At 39.6% G+C, this 17435-nt stretch overlaps 1 protein-coding gene across 4 annotated transcripts in view; it reads left to right on the top strand.

Moving 5' to 3' along the window:
* The first annotated feature begins 2024 nt into the window (after positions 1-2024).
* Positions 2025-17435, top strand: part of Ptpn4 (protein tyrosine phosphatase, non-receptor type 4) — a 221200-nt gene continuing 205789 nt past the window's right edge. For 2 of the 4 annotated variants that reach the window (XM_023709705.1, XM_023709700.1), the window contains exon 1: positions 2190-2772. The gene's annotated coding sequence lies outside the window, so the exon portion shown is untranslated. Of the gene's footprint in view, positions 2773-17435 lie in introns of all 4 variants that reach the window. The other 2 variants (XM_004626351.1, XM_023709706.1) reach the window with 2 other exon arrangements.

Genomic DNA, 17435 nt, shown 5'->3' with positions numbered 1-17435 from the left:
TATATATTTCCTTCAGTTTAAGAGTTAGCTCTACACCTCAGAGGCTTATATGAACTGCAGTTTCAGGTCCCATCCCAAATGTAATGGATTAGAACCTATATTTTAACAAAATGCTCAGGTGATAGATATGCACACTAAACTTTGAGAAGCACTCACTTATTTTCTAATTCAGTTTTCAATGAGCCCATGTGGTGATGGGGCACAGTCTAATGGTCCCTTTTTTTCCTTTTAAAACTGTCATTCATTCTATTCTTTGCAGAGATGCTGGAGGGAACATTTAAGATGAACTCAGATTTTGATAGGAATAATGGAGAGTATTAGTGACACTCAAAGACCTGTCCTGATGACTTCCCCAAAGAGCTATTCAGAAAATCGTGTGTGTAGTTTTACACCAGCCACAAAAGACTACATATGGTATGATTTTATTCACAAGAAATATGTGGAGTAGGCAAATTTATAAAAACAGAAAACATATTAGTGATTGCTGGGGGCGAGGGAGAAGGGAACAGAGTGTGACAGCTAATAGTTGCGGAATTTCTTTGGGAAGGGGAATTAGCAGTAGTAATTAGCATTTAAGAGTTTTTGAGGTGAAATTTGACGGTGGTAATGATTGTACAACTTTGTGAATATATTTTAAAAAGCCCTAAACTCTTTAATGAGTGAACTTTGCAGTATGCGAACTGTACCTCCCTGTGTTGCCCAGGGTGGTCTCACATTTAGGCACCCGACTGGTCCTTCAGCCTCACCCTCCGGAGTAGCTGGGACGACAGGCAAGCACCACCACACCCAGCTATTTCAGTTTTTAAAAAAGTTTCTTCGCAGTCTTGCTTTCAAGAGAAGTGGACGTCATGAAGCTCACATTTGTTTATCTTAAGAGCTCATCCTGAGGAGTTTCCCAAAACAAAGAATGTTCCCTTTCAGCCCTCACCAAATGTTGAGACTCTAGATGTACTTAGATTAAGAGACCGATTTATATTTTATAAAGGTCACTGTGGTTTATAAATGGGATGGGAAGAATGGGCTGGAGGCAGACGGTTTGAAAATAGGAAGACTACTTAGGAGACTAATTACAAGGCTCATGTCACCCGAGACGGAAAACTAGGAGATCTAGAAGTTGAGGAAGACTCTGCTCTATTTCACCTATCTTCTAGAATTCTACCCATTGGAGAGATTCAAGAATTTCCTTCTTTTTTCTTATATTCTCTCAATTTATTATATTTTAATCAGGCAGTGTCGTTAGACATCACAGAGGATGAAAACATTACAGAGGATGCAAAGGAGACGTCCTTTTCCTCCAGAAGCCACAACGAATCGACCTTGAAGTAGTGGCAAGACCCACACAGGGCTTATAAAATACACACTGATAAGAATGAAAGGAGGGGCGAGGGAGATGGCTCAGTAGAATGAGCTCAATGCCCGGTTCCGCAAAAAAAAAAAAAAAAAGAAAAAAAAGAGCAAAGTATAGAACTAGTGATATCAGCATCAAGGAATAAATTACTTGTGGTGGAATTCCCACTGGACCTTTTGCTGAATGAGTGGCAATCGACAGATGATAGGTGAAAGTTAAGAGAAGAGGATTGTAATAGAGTGAAACGTTAGCACGCACCTACATAAAACCTTTGGCATGATAATGTCAAATACATATTTGTTATCTGAGTGATTTAATTTTAAAAAGCACACTGTTCCTGGCACAGAGAAGGGCCCTGAGTGTTTCTTCTATGATGGAACGCTGTTCAGCTTTGTTTTGGAGCCTCGACAGGAAATGACTCAAAACGGCACCGCAAAGCCTAAGTCCTCTATTCGCACTGAGGTGGGAAGACCGGGTGTCAAGGAAGCTGGAGTCCCCCTTCACCAGTTAATTTCTCGCCCACCCGCGCCCAGCCGGTTCCTCAGGTCCGTAGTGCAGCGTGGGGTGGGCCACAATCCAAGCAACCAATCGTGGCGCGGCTAGGGGGCGGGGCCGTGTCGCTACACCCCTCCTCCAGCCCATCTTCGCAGCCTTCCCAAGCCCGGCCTATCTCACACCTGCGCTTCCCTCGGCGTCTGGGTTGGTGCAACTTCTTTTCCACCTCTAGAGTGGAAGGGGCGTGGCCTCGCCTCTCGCGAGACCGCCTCCTGCCGCTGTCGCCGCGGTCCTGGCCGCTGACTGGCCACGCTTGCGCAGCCGCCATGTTCGGTTGCTATGCTGCGGCCTAGGAGACGGGGTGTGCGTGAGGAAGGAGGAGGAGACGGAGGAGGAGGAGAAGGAGGAGGAGGAGGAGGAGGAGGAGGAGGAGGGGGGTGACTGAGCGCCTCTTGCACTCTCACACACAGGCGCTGCCCAGGATTGCCAGCCCTCTCGCGCCGCGCCGCGCTCCTTCCCCCTCCTCGCGGCCCCCCTACATTGTTCTCCCAGGACTCCAGAATCCTTAGAAATTGGGCCTGAGCTGGGGCGGAGAGAAATTTGGCTTGGACCGAAGGGTCCGAGGTTTGGGGCCAGGTCCCCAGCCCCGCGCTCCCCTCCCCCGCGGCACTTTGGGGGTGTGGATTATCTCATCGCGGCCGGGAGGTGGGAGCGGGCGCCGGCTGCCCGCCTCCCGGCGCGCTGGCCCGCGGCAGCCCCGCAGTATGAGGTGGTGCTGGCGGCTCGGGGCCGTGGCGCGGCCCCTGCGGCGGCTGCTCGGGGGGCGCTGAGGGAGTCCCCCGGAGTGGCGCGGCGGACGCGCCTCTTCCCGGCGTGCCCGGGCCTCCTGGCTTCTTCTCCAGCCGAGAGGACGCGGCTGTGACACGAAGGTAAGAGGCGCTCGGGTGCCCGCCGCGTCTCGGCCCTCCCCGAGGGTCCGAGGTCTTCCCTGGGGCGTGTGCGCCTCGTGGGAGGTGAGCCAGGTGGGGCCCGCCCGGGGCGCGGAGTCGCGGGGAGGAACCCGGGCCGGCGCCCTCGCCGTTCTGGGACCTCAGCTCTTGCGGCTTCCAGGGGTTATGGTTGAAATCTCCGCTGTGGGTGAGCGAAGAACAAGGGATGGACTCGGTTCCGAGATGGAAGGTTCCGAGGTCCCTACGCTCTAGGTAAGGTTTAGAACGTTGTTTCCCACTGCTGGTGGGCCCCTGCCCCATTGGCTTGTATGAGTGCTGCTTGCATGCGGCACCAACTCGTAGTCCTTCCCTTTGAAGTTTTAAGCCCCTTATGCTTGATTGTACTGGTATATACTTGTGTGCTGGAATCTGTAGTTGGGTTAAAAATGAGTTATGTTAGGGTAAATAGATGTAACGATGTATTTCCTAAGGCGTCCTTAAATGAAACAGTGTATAGTTCTAGATATCAATTTGTGTGTGTTTCTGCGAAACTTGGGATGGTAGACTTGGGCTTGCATCATAGAGTGCTATCAGTGTGCACTAGGACGATTTGCTTGTTCTGGGAGGACCTGTGATATCTGCAATATACCAGCTACTTTTCGAATAAGAACTTTTAAGTTTTGTGAGCAGATCTTGGGCCCAGTTAAAACAGCACAGCACATTGGTCACATTTAAAACATGTCTATGGAGAAAAAAACCAAAAAGTCAGTGTGACCGACCTGTAAAAGACGATTTGCGTGTGAGGAAGACTGGAACAATAAAAACCAGGGCATTTTTCTGAATCTTAATGTGCCTCAAGGGAAAAATTGTTTTTCCTTTTTCCAGGGGGGAGGGTATGACCTTAAATAATTATTCAGAACAAGCCCAAAGTGTACTTAATAGAAAAGAGCTGAATATACTAGTTAAATTTTAAATTCGAAGAATATAAATACAACTGAATTTTAACAAAACTTTGGGAAAGAAAAAAAGCTATTTTACAGAGCTGGTCTACTAACTCATAATAAAGGAGTTCAGTGATTCTGTGGACAGCAGCGTTTTTTGTCAGAATAAATTTCTGCTCCAATTACCACAAAAGCTATTTCTGGGTTTCTGCAATTTTTGTGGCACACATATCCTTGTATATTTTGTCTTGACGCAAGTGCATGGTCCCATAAAACCATGATCCTGAATGATTTATCAGAGCACCATGGGCTTTTTTGTTATACGGTAAAATTTGTGATTGAGCTAATTTGTTTTAAGCATGTGGCAGCAGTTTTTAACACACAAGGTGACATTATAGTGTTTCTTCATATTAACAAGTAGGTTCAAATTTATTAAGTTAGAAAATCATGGATTCCTCAAAAGTAATAATGGATGAGAATATGACTTTCTAATTGCCTGTTTCCTAATAGCTTCTGGCTATTATGGATGAATTGTCAAATTTGTGTGTGTGTGTGTGTGTTTTTTAATGACCTAATTGAATATCTTTAAATTGTCCCTAGTAACATTGTTACTTTAAATGTATGACACCTAATTTCTAATTTAGGCTAGGCATAAAACCAGCATTGATTGGACACACTTGCTAAAAATAGTTTCTGGGTCGATGTACTTAGAATGCAGCCTCAAGAAAATTCATTTGAACTCTTCTGTGACCATTGTATACTTCATTATTATTGAAGGAATTTTTTAAAAATTACAGTACTTCAAATCTCATATTTCATCAGTTCAGTCAAAGATTTTAACTTGTTTTTTTAATTGATAAAGCAGTTAATGTGTCATAGTAATAAAAACTTCAGGTTTTTCTGTGGTTTTGTTTTGTTTTGAACTTATATGACTGTTATCAAATCTTATTAAACTCTATGGTCTGTACATTTGTTCAAATATTGTAGTTTTGTCCATTAAATATAATTAGTTCTTAAGTGACAGTTTAGTGTTACTGGTTTATATTTATTTATGACCTAAACTCAAAAGTGGGGGACAGTGGTCATGTTTTCTGTAACTTATGTTCAAGGAACAAAGTAAACCAGTTTTTTCTCCTCTGAGGGTTAACATGATTGTTTTTAAATAAGAACACTCTTTAAAAATAGGTGCAAATTCTAACTTGTCTGATGTTTAAAGGCAAGTGGTTAGAAGTTCTGGTTGAATTCTTTGTTATTAGAAATACAAAATCAGTGAACTCATTAAGAATATGTGTGTGATTTGAGGTAATATAAATTATTGCTGTAAGTAAAATCTGGTTATCAGTAGAAATGTGCTGGGTATGGACTGAATTGAATACTGTTGTTTTTCTGGATCATTGCATGTAGTTTATGTACTTTAGGCCAGGCACATAAAATTTGAGTCTACAGCTGGGCTTGATGGGACCTGCCTATAATTCCAGCACTCGGGGTTGAGACAGGGGGACTGCAGCAAGTTTGAGGCCATCCTGGGCCATGTAGTGAGTTCAAAGCCAGCCTGAACTAGGTAGCAAGACTCTGTCTCAAAAAACAAAACAAAATGAAATGAAACTGCGGTTTACCTGTTCACTAGAATAAATAGTGAAGAATTGAGGATTGGTTTAGTATTCTGGAAATCTTTTTATTGTTTTCCAAGAAAGCACTGCAGAAAGGAAAGTGTTATTGTTTCTTCTTTTAATATTCAATTAGTACAGATGGTGAGAAGAAATATAAAGTAGAAGTTCTGTAGAATTTTCTTTAATGGTGCGGAGAAATTCAGTTGTCTAGGGATAGCATAATGTTTCATATCCTTTACGTGAGAAGTCAGTATAGTAAGATATATAATGAAATGGAGAAAGAAATGGAGACATTTACTATACTCTTTATTAAAGATATTTTTCCCTCACATTCATTCTTCATTTCATTACTCCAAGTAGAAACACTGAGAGAGAGGTAAAGAAATTAATAAGAACAGAATGAGAATTGTATACTGTGAACTATCTTGAGGAAATGATGTTAATGTGGATGAGTTATTGTGCTTGTACCTTTTAACAAAGGAGTTTATAAAAAGTGGTAGAAAGAAAAAAGGATCCAGACAGGAAGAGTATTATTATTTATTATCTTGTTAAGTGCCATGCATTATATACAGGGAATTTTTTATGTTATCCCTTGATCATCAGGTATACTTTGTGTGATAGGTATTATTAATACCTTGTCCCTCCCAACATACCTCAGAAACAGAAGCTAAGAAAAATTAGCTCATGCAAAGTTGCCCTGGTAAGTAGAAATCAAACTATGTGTGACTCTCAAGCTTATTCTTTAGGTGAGTGCTGTGCAGTTAAATGTTCTGCAGTAATAGAAATAATTGTCCTTTCTAGCTTTACTGAGTTATAATTCATGTAGAAATCTTTTTTATGTGCACTCCTAGATATGGTAACCATTAACCATATGTGGCTATGAAATACTTGAAATATGACTAATGTGTGTATGAAAACTATTAATTTTATTTTTTTAATATTTATTTGTATGTATTTGGTACAGGGTCTTACTACACAGCCCGGATTTTGGTGATCCTCCTTTCAGCCTCTCCAGTGCTGGGGTTACAGGCCTGCGCCACCATGCCTGGCTCAGTGCACCCTGGGTGGGGCCGGTGCTGCCTGTGCTGCCAGGGATCGAACACCCTTCTCCGCGCTTGCCTAAGCAGGCACTTAGTCCCCTGAACTATCTTGCCAGACCTTGTATTAATTTTTTTCCCTTGTATTAATTTTAATAATTTTAAATTTATACCCCATTGTGGCTGATAAGTACAATACTGGGCAGTGTGGCTTTGGATCTTATTTCTTGCAGAATCTGAGTTCTGGCATTATGTAGTCTTCTGCAGCTTTGTGCATGACTTTGAGACAGGTTATTTAGTTCTTGAGCTGCAATATAGCGAAGTTTGTATCTTTAAAGACTTGTTTTAGTGTGCCACTTTCCTAGTTAAAACATAGTTCTCTGGTGCTTATCAAATCAGTCCCTAATTTACCTGCTGGGCCTTGAGGACTTTCCAATTTCATTTCACTACTTCTAATTCTAGCTTTTTCTCAAAGCAGACACTGAGGGTGTTTGTTTCTTGTTGTTGTTGTTTTTGGATACAGAGTCTCCCAATACAGTTTGGATTCGTAGTGATCCTCCTGTCTCAGCCTCCCCAAGACTGGGATTACAGATATGTGCTACTACCTCCGGTTTCAGTGGCTGGCACAGCACTCCTGTAGTTCCAGGGCCCACAGGGCATGCAGTACCAGGGATGAAACTTGGGTCCTTTTGGTTGCCCGGGGGGCACTTAGGCCGCCAAGCTCCCCCCCCCCCCGCCCCCCAGCCAACATACTGAGTTTTTAAAGTAGTTTGACTTATTTAAGGGACAGGTAAATAAGACAGAAGTATAAAAACTAAAGGAATGGTTAATACAATTCAAGGTAATTAATGGTGGGGGTTGTAAACTTGGAAGAGGGATGAGGAGGCTCCCAAAGTATTGATGGTGTATTCTATTTTTTTTTTTTTTTACTGTAGGTCATATTTCATCATAAACATAATTCAGTAGTTATTTGAAAAGGGGAGAAATGGTGAATTTTAATCCATGTCCCATATTGATTCATTATTAGATGACATGTAAAAATGGAAAGTTGTTTTTTAAGCCCCCCTGCAAAATTGCTCTTTGAGAAGGTCTGTGCCCTAATTCCCTTCACTTGAATTTTCCTTTGTGCTTTAAATTGCTGCTGGTTTTTTTTTAAATTTTTTTTAAATTTTTTTTTAATTTTAACATTGTGTGTGTGTGTGTGTGTGTGTGTGTGTGTGGCCAGCTCAGCCCACCAGGGTGCGCGGCTGGCTAGCATGTGGTGCTGGGAGATTGAACCGCAGTCCCTGTGCTTTGCCAAACTTGTTCCAAGTAGGTGCTTTAGACCACTGAGCCATCTCTCCAGCCCCATTGCTGCTGTTTTGTTATTAAAAGTTTCAAGGCTGAATTGAATTAGTTGTAAAAATAAAAAATAAAGATAAAATAACATTTTTGTTTTCCCTCCATCCTTGTTTCCTCGGCTTAAACATTTCTAACTTTAATCAGTGTACTTTCTCTTCAAGTCTACCTCAAAATTTAAGCTTTTCTAGAAGAATCTTATTAATCCAGCCATAATAATCAGGCATTGAGACCTGGTAACAAGTACCCAGAGGTTAGAATGCATTGGGGAGATAGCTCTGTGCTGTCTAAGTGTCTACCTAGCAAGCACAAGGACTCAGGTTCGATCCCCAGTACTACATGCCATGTTGGCCCCAGAACCCTAGGGCACGCACGCTATGCCAGCCCTGAAACTGGGTATGGTGGCATACACCTGTAATCCCAGCCCTAGGAGGCCAAGACAGGAGGATTACTACAAGTCCGAGCTGCATAGCAAGACCATGTACCAAATAAGTAAAAGATTGAAAATAAAACAAGTATGCTTGTTCAGGTATAGTTTAGTACATCCTTTTTCCTCCCCCCCTTTTTTTGTGATACCTATTTAATATAAGAAAAACAAGAATTGTTTCTTTAGAGTTGCCTCCTGAGTTTAGCTCTTTGTTTAGGAATTTTGTTTTTAAGTTAGATTTTTTTTAAAAATGTTAAGTACTTATAACATTTACCCTTAATCACCATTCTGATAGACATTTTGTTTCCTTCAAGTCAATTATCTTTTTGTTGTTAATATTGTTGTTAAAGTTGTGTGGCCAAGATACAAATTGAGTATAAATATATTGAAAATATATAGTGGAGGCTTACAATGTAGAGAAAATACCACAGATTGTCAAGTCAGACAAGTCAGGTTGGAATCTGGTTACAAAGATGTTGGATATATTATATGACCTCTGAACCACTTGGCCTTGAATTGTTGTGAGGATAAAGATATATAAAACACCTATCACTGTCTTTTTAAAAAGAAGATATGATTAGTAAGCTGATATCGCTGGTTTTCTCATTGTAATGTTTCTAAATATTTTACATGATTGCTGAAAACAGCCGATTTACTGATAACTGGTTTATTCATTTACCTCTTGGTAAATATTTTTATTTTGCTTATTTCCTTAGTTTAAAACTGGAAGGCTGAGATAATTGTCCAGGGTTATGCCAGAATCTCTCTTTTATACAAGTACGTAAGGTGGGTGGTATTGTTTTGGTCTACTTGATTAATGTATATATATATTTTTTGCTCCGAATGCCTCAAGGCTGGTTTGGCTGGCTGGAGTATTGTGGGGATCGAACTACAGCAACCTGAGGCTGACAGCTTTGTGGAAGCAGCCACTTAAAGAACTGAGCTAGGGCCAGGCCCCTGATTAATGTATATTTAAAAGTATTTATTTATTTGCTATAATGGCAATATTCTCTTACATCTAATTAAGTATTCACATATAATGGGATAAAGTATTCACATATAAAGATAAATAGGTATAATTTTTGTCTTGAGCTCAAATTCTAGAGTGGTAACATGTCAACAAACAGTTCACAGTGACAGTATAATATCTGGGGGAAATGAGAAGTGGCATTTGAGTATGATCTTAGCAGGTGAATTGGAATTGATCTGGGTAGCGAGAACTGTGTGTACAGCAGGCACAAGTATGAAAGGGTGCATAGTTTAGAGAAATGTAAGTTGTTTTATGTCTCTGTCCCTGGGTGCATTGAGTATCTGCTTCTATGTGAATCTTTGCTTGTATGTGTGCATGTGTGTTAGCGATGGTAGCAGAAGCTTCTTGTGTTTGTGCAGTGAGCAGGATCATATTAAGATCCACGGGCATATCAGAGCCTTTAGGATGACTTCTTTTGGTATTAGTTTCCTTGGTTTATTTCAGTGTGTTAAAAGTTACCATGTTTTTGGTACCAACTTGGAGAAAAGCAGTTTTAGAATCTCCAACTGTTGGAAAGTTTACCCATTCACCCTGGCATCTCTAATCTAAAAATATAGTGAACACCAAGCCTTAAGTAAGTGTAAAGAAAATCAGATTAAAATTTCCCTCTTGCTCTTCCTTCTCCCCAGTACTTTACTACTGTTTTCTGTGTTTGAATATCTGTATGTATGTGTGTAACATACCTTTTCAGGATCCTGCCTGGGAAATTAACATTAACATTAGGGAGCAATTTGTAGGTATTTGAATAAAGGGATAAGATTAAGTGAAAATTTTGAAAAGTAACGCCTGAGTAATGCAAGGATATGAAGAAGTACAAGAATAAGGTTAGAGATGGAGCAGGGGATCAAGTAAGGATTCTGTTGGAGTGACCCAGGTGAAGTGATAAAGAGCTAGAAATAGGGGAAATAAATAGAGTAGAACTGAAAACTTAGCACTCAGAATCTGTTTAGATATGTGGAAAAGAGGAAAGTATGATGGAAAAATATGGTGAGTGTTTCAAATTTTTAAAAATGTACTACTGTACAGTAAAAGTCATACTACCTTTAGTCCCCCTCTTAATACTCATTTCAAAAACACTGATCTATTTATTCTTGCTACTTTCTGAAGCAGATTTAGAAGTGCTCTTTTCTGTCGTTAGTTGTGCTACCTTTGAATTGTGTACTGAATAGAGTTACCTTTCATGATCATTTTGACATTGGGGAAAAGCCAGAAAGGATGGCACTTGGCAGCAGCATTCACTCCATTTCTGATCACATCTCTTCAAGTCACTCATGAAGCAGGATTTCCAGAAATGCTTCAGAAAGTGGCAAGAACAATGGGATGTGTTTGCAGTGAGGGAGAGTATTTTGAAAGGGATTAATGACATTGTATCTTTTACTATAATAACTTTTAAAAGTTAAGCATTCCTCATATGAGTATCTTTTCATATGTCTAGAGATTCCTTAGCATTGCGTTTGACCCTTTTTCTCTTTGTGCTGTATATAAATGGATTATCAAATTTCAATGAAACTACATAATCAACTCATTTCTGGTGCTTCATTTTTCATCCCTTCCTCATTTCAAGAGAATATATTATTTGTAGTGTCAGACTTTTTCTGAACCATTTGAGAGCATTTGTAGACATGATGGCCATCACTTTTATTTTAGTGTGTATTTGCCAAAACATGGATATAACTACCAAATCAGAAATCAACATTAATACAACACTAACTTCAGTTCCAGCTGCCATTCAAATTTTTCCAACTATCCCCACAGTCTCTGTCTTTATATCTTGGTTTTGGATCCAGTTTATGCTCATATGTTGCATTTAATTGTCATTTTAAAAAATTCTTTGGAACTTGAAACAATTTCTCAGTATTCCCCTGTCCTTCATAACAGTTTTTACACAGTGCAGTTCCTTTTATTCTATAACATGTCCCTCTACATATCTAAAGATTGCTCACATGCAGACTGAGTGCATTGTTGGCAGGAATATCATAGATGTGCTATTCTTAGTGCCTCAGCAGGAGACATACAGAGTTGTCCTACCTTTGGTGATATTTAACCTTGAAGAGCTTATTAGTTCATGTTCCCGGGGTTTCTCTACTGTGAAGTCATCCTTGTTTCTTTTTTTCTTTTTCTGTTTCTACCATTTGTGGTTCTGGGGATCATATCTAGGGCTTTGCACATGCCAGGCTACTAAGCCACATCCTCACCTCCATTTTCTTTTTGTCATTGGTAACTGTTAGGTGAGGAGGTACAAAAGACCAGGCCTGCCAATATTTCTTATAAAAAATTTTAAATACCATCATTTGGGCCCACTGATGACTCCTGTCTGAGTAACCAACACTCTGAATGTTGACATCTGCATGTATTAATAAATTACTATTCTACTGAAAGATTTTCTTTTCTCCAACATCTTTATTTATCACTGATTTAATTCAGTATGTACTCAGAGAAGTTTTTTTTTTTTTTTTTTTTTTTTTCCAGTTTGGTTATTTTTATTAGTACTGTAATTTTTAATTTTTTTTAATGCAGTGTCTCTTTAAGCATTTTGAGCTGGCTCTGTGCTCACTTTTGTAGCCTCCAGGCTGGTCTCAAACTCAGCAGTGAGCCTCTTGTCTGAACCTCCCAAGTGCTGAGATTACAGGTGTGTGCCACCACGCCCAGGTTCTGTACCACACCTGGTTGCCCGGTTTCCTTTGGCCCACACTGTGGTACTTAGGACCTTGAGCTTGCCAGGCAGACGCTTATGCCGCTGAGCTATCTCCCTAGCCCTTTATGTTGTTTTAATGCTCAAATAGTCCCAGATTTTGCTGTTGGGGACCTGTTCAACTTGGCTCCTTTCCTAAGGTAATATCTGTGCTCATCTTGCACTTTTCTGTCCTAGCTCTGGAATTATCAGTTTCTCCAAAGAATTCTAATGGAGGAGATATTTAGAAATTAAGGTGTGAGTACTAAGTATGCTTATTTCTGCTAAGATACCATCATTCCAGGAGGTCAGAGCTAGGAAATACATGTATATGTACATACATCTGATTATTTCTGTATTTGTTTATAGTTACTTAAAGCATTTGCACTTATACAATGTAGTGGTTTGATTGATTGTGACAAGTTGAGAAGTTTAGAAGCTTATCTAAATTGGCTCAGCAATTCTACACCCTAGGGTTAGAGGAGCTACCCTAAGGTAGCTCATCACTTAGAAGATATAAAGGGGAAATGAGGAAGGAAGACGGTTCCATGCTTTGGAGGAGCTCCAGTCTTCGCCTTCAGCTTGGAGGTCATCTTCTGGTTTCTAGTTCAGGGTCCTTGGCTTCTCTCTTGGATCCTTCAGCCTTCCGGCACAGACTCATCAGCCTTCTGTTGTAGACCCATCGGCCTCCTGATAGAGATTTCCATGGAACACTGCAGTGAGCTCCAGGCCTTGAACTGAATGAATCCTTTGGTCTCCAGCATGCAAACACCCTCTGTGGCTGACCATTGTAAGCCAATCTTGTAATTTATATGTTTGTATATCTTGTGTTATATTTATTTCTCTAGTAAAACTCTAATACATACAGCCTTCTCTCTCATATATATACATATACATATACATATACATATACATATACGTATACATATACATATATATCCCAGCACCACCCCCTTTGCAACGTTAGAGTAGAAATTTAGGATTCAGTGCATGGTTAGGCAAGCACTCTTAACACTGAACTACATCCTCAGGCCCTTTATCATCAGCCTCCTAACCTCAGACTGGTTGTCTTCTTACCTGCTGCCTTTGAGGTTTGTGGCATGGGCTCCGTAGGGCATGCTGTTAGGACTTCCTTAAAGGATGGAGAACTTATTTGCCCCCTTCAGAAAAAAAATACAGGAAGGTGTTATCTTCACTTTTAAAGGAGAACAAAGGTGAAATCCAGGAAGGTGTATCTTTGGACATGTTACTGTGCAAACAGCAGAATTTGTCTGAAGGGAAGCAAACTTTTTCTCTCTTATACTGCATAGCTTGTGCCTACCTGTGTAAATGTACTTTGGAATTCAAAGTGACAGTATTTGAAGTTGTATATGTGGTGGCTGAAGCAGTGAATGTGACTATCATTGCTTATGAAGTGTGTGTAAAGTTTGGAGAAGGACCTCTGGGGTTCTACCCATCATCATTAAAAGATTAAGCCTTTTAGTAAGTGAAGAAAGAAGATTGAATGGTGGTAAGAGAAAGAAAGGTGTGTCATGGTAGAAGATGATGAAATTGGGAATTTAAGGAAGGTGTTCAAAAAGAAAATCAAAAGTGCTTTGAATTAGACTGTTGCACAGTTAATGATGATCTTAATTAGCTGTTTTTCAAGTATATTCAGGTGGGCTACCTGTTACAGAATCAATGAGACATGGATTAAAAATATAAATTTCGGGCCAGGGAGATGGCTCAGTAGGATAAGCGCTTCCCTGGCAAGCGCAAGGGCCTGAGTTCAATCCCTGGTTCCGCAAAAAAAAAAAAAAAATATATATATATATATATATATATATAAATTTCTCAGGTCTCAGCTCAGACCTTATAGCTTCCTAAGTGTATGTAGCTGGGGAGCTTAGGAGTGGTAGCAAAGGAAATTGTTGAAACACTGCTAAGGTGATGAAGTATCCTACTGTGAGGTTTGTTACTACAGCAGAAGAGTTAAGAGTAGAGTGTTGTGATAAATGAAGTTGAGGGAACTAGACATATGGAGAATACAAACTGGACAATTCTTAAATATGACCATAAAGGGAAGAAGGGAGTGATGTTATGAAGATTAGGGGACAGCATCAAGAAAACATATAGTGCTTGTGGGTTTTTTTTTTAATTATAAAAATTATTTATTTTTATTTGGTACATGGTCTTGCTGTGCAGCTCAGACTTGTAGTGATCCTCCTGTCTCAGTCTCCCCAGTGCTGTATTACAGCCGGGTGCCACCATGCCCAGTTTCGATGGTTGGCTTGTCGAGGGGCCTGCACAGCATAGGGTACTGGGGATCAAACCCAGGTCCTTGCATTTGCCAGGCCGGTACTTAGAACGCCAAGCTATCTCCCCAGCCCTACTTGTGTATTTTTTTTTTAAAATATACATACACCTTAACATTTGTTGGAATTAAGGGAAAGAAATTAGTTATTTGAAGGGTGGTTGAGCAAAACCACACACACACTTACAACTAAAAAAAAAAAAAAAATGCTCTCGGGGCCAGGGAGATGGCTCAGTGGAATAAGCGCTTCCCTGGCAAGTGCAAGGGTCTGAGTTCAATCCTGGTTCCACAAAAAAAAAAAAAAAAAAAGTAAAAAAAAAAAAAGTAAAAAAATGCTCTCAATTAATGAACTTTGGTAGATATCTGGGATAACTCCCTACCTCCATTTCAAATTATTGCCATTTTATGGTAGGTATTTGGAGTAATTCAGGAGTCATTGTTAACATTATTAACTATATATGTTATATATATTATGTATATAATTATTAACTATATATGTTGCCTTCCCATTGTACAGTTATGAAGAATTTCTCTCGTAACTGTGAATTCCATAGACAAGTCATTAGCAGTACAATTAGAATTAGAGGTGACCTCAGATAGAATCAGTTTAATGTATTCTTTGAATACTATGCATTTGGCTGTGTGGGGACAGCATTGAATGAGACATATCTGTCTTCAGTGAAATTACTGTCCTTTTTTAGAGATACTTAAAATCTAGCAAGTATACTTAATTTGAAGACAACATTGTGTAATACAGCAATTATTGTCAAATTCCTATTGTTTTGTTTGGTGAAGTTCTGTATCATTTCTAATGTTTTTGTGGGTTTTTTTTTTTTTTTTTGCTATTTTGTATTCTCTTTAAGAGAATCAAAAAATCTAGTAAGTATGCTGCTGAATTAGTCATATATATACATATATGTAATATGCATAGATATGTCAGTTTTTAAATGTAGCAGTGTATATTATCAGAATTTTCAAACATCTGACTTACTTTGAAAATTTGAATTTGTTTCCTTCTTTGTATTGGTAATATATAATGATTCAGATTTCAAAGTAATACAGAAAGGTATATGTTGAGACATCTCAATATCATTGTTTTCTTTCCTTGTTCCAATTGCAACCGATTTATTTTTGTATATTTTATAGTACTTATACACATAGAAGCAAATGCAAATATAGATTACTTTTTAACCTGGTCTTTTTACATACAAAGTATCTTACTAATGTTTTGTACTATTTTTTAAAAGTATACATCAGAGATCATTTGACTGCAGAGCCAGCTTGCTTCCTTTCTTCTATCCTTCCTTACTTCCATATAGCAGTACATTATAATGTATGGTTATACTTAATTAAGCTAATTAATTCTATTTATTTAAGCTCAATTATAATTTGATTTTCAGGTCCTTTTACTTTTATAAGGCATGTACTTTCACTTCTTTATGAACTAGTATTTCCATAAAGCATTTGGCACTAATGACCTGTCTGACTTTCTCTACCTGAAGTCTTCTAATGCCTAGTTGGACCAGCCTTTCAAACTTTGTGGCCAAGTCAAACATTCCACTATTTCAGCAGCTTAGATGAAAAGCGCAAGGAAAAAAAGAATGAGACTGATATTTATTGAATTCTACAGGGTGTTTTAAATTATTATATATGTCATGTAATTCTCTCATCAGGAAGTCTGGAGAATGGTAGTATTCCTTTTTTACAGATTTATAAATTGAGGCTCAAAAGCAGAGTTAACCAGTCTTTCACAGCTGGAAAATGGAAGGTTGAGGTTTTGAAAATTGTCTTCAAAATCTATGTTTATTCTGCTGCTATTCTGGGTTTTGTGTTATAAGTTCTAGTTTTGAATTGTAGGATTTGAGTTTTACAGCTGGACCTCTCTGCTATATGCTTTTAAGTATCAAGAGCCACAAAACTATTATTATTATTTTGTTTTTTTCGCAGTACCACAAGGTCCTATCAAACTCAGGACCTTATACATGCCAGGCAGGTGCTTATGCTGCTGAACTGTCTCCCCAGCCCAAGAGCCACAAAATTAGACATGTTTTGCTATTGTATTTTACTTAGTTGTAAGGATCTCTCAGCTTTTCTGACCTCTGTAATGCCCTGGTTATCAGGATCTCTGCTTGTGACCTGCTACAGTAAACTCTGAACACCATTTCTAATTGTTTGGATTGCCTTTTTTCCCCATTCATTATTATTCCTGAGTTTTCCTCTCTCCTCTAGCTGTATTATAGTCCTGTTGCTACGTAACTTCAACTTGCTGATGTGAGGCTTGGGCAAAACTTTGAAATTATTAGGGATGAGTTAAATTTTTCTTGATGTTAGTTAACAGTACCATCATATCTTACCTACAGTTTTGCAGTAGTATCCCTAAAATGCATTCTGTTATTGGTTTAGTGCTTTTCCACTAAAGCCAGAGGGATCTGGGGTGCATATTTGATTAAAATTTGTATTGCTTCTCCATCTGTCTGAAAAATAAAAGGAAGTTTTCCAAGGAGATTAAAATTATTTAAGCAATATCAGGGTTTTTTTTGTTTGTTTTTCAAATATATTTGGTTGTTACAGGGTCTCACTACGCAGTTTGGACTCATAGTGATGCTCTTGCTTTCAGCCTCCCCAGTGCTGGGATTACAGGCATGTGCCTTTATGCCTGGACTCTGGCTGGCTCAGCCTGCCCTGGAGCGGGTCTGGCGAGCATGTGGTGCTGGGGATGGAACCATAGTGCCTGCGCTTGTGTAAACTTGCCTAAGCAGGCACTTTAGTCTGCTGAACTATCTCACTAGCCTCAAGAAATACCAGTTTTTAAAGGAATGTTGATGTTCTGTTTGTTTCTTTTTTAAGGTATTATTGCGTGGAAGTTATTTTACACTTAGGGATTTTCAAATTGTTTTATTTGTATTTGTTAGGGTTTGTGTCTAGTTGCCCCCCTCCCCAAGCCTCATGCAGTCATGAGGCAGACTTCTAGACTTTGTGATTAATTCATGATCCAAGGCTGGGATTATGGGTCTGAGTACTGCTGGGATTATGGGTGTGAGTGCTATAGCCAGCCTGGGGCAGATAGCCTGAATGTAACATGAGACAGAGATAGACTTGCTCTCTGTAGCCATTGTTGCTGTTACTCCTCCCTTTTCCTCTTGCTGTGTTGCTGCCTTCTGCAGCCATGAACTGCTGCCCTCTGCTATGTGCTAATCTGCCTTGGAGCCAGTTTGAGTGTGGACTGAAACCTCCAGTAACTGTGAGCTAAATAATTAACCTTTCCTTCCTTCATTTTGGGTGTCGGGTATTTGTCCCAGCAACGAAAGAAGAGTAA

Source organism: Octodon degus, unplaced genomic scaffold (assembly GCF_000260255.1).
Source record: "Octodon degus isolate 3935 unplaced genomic scaffold, OctDeg1.0 scaffold00014, whole genome shotgun sequence".
NCBI lineage: Eukaryota > Metazoa > Chordata > Mammalia > Rodentia > Octodontidae > Octodon > Octodon degus.
Note: the sequence above shows the minus strand (reverse complement) of the source record. Positions and strands in the feature narration are given on the sequence as shown.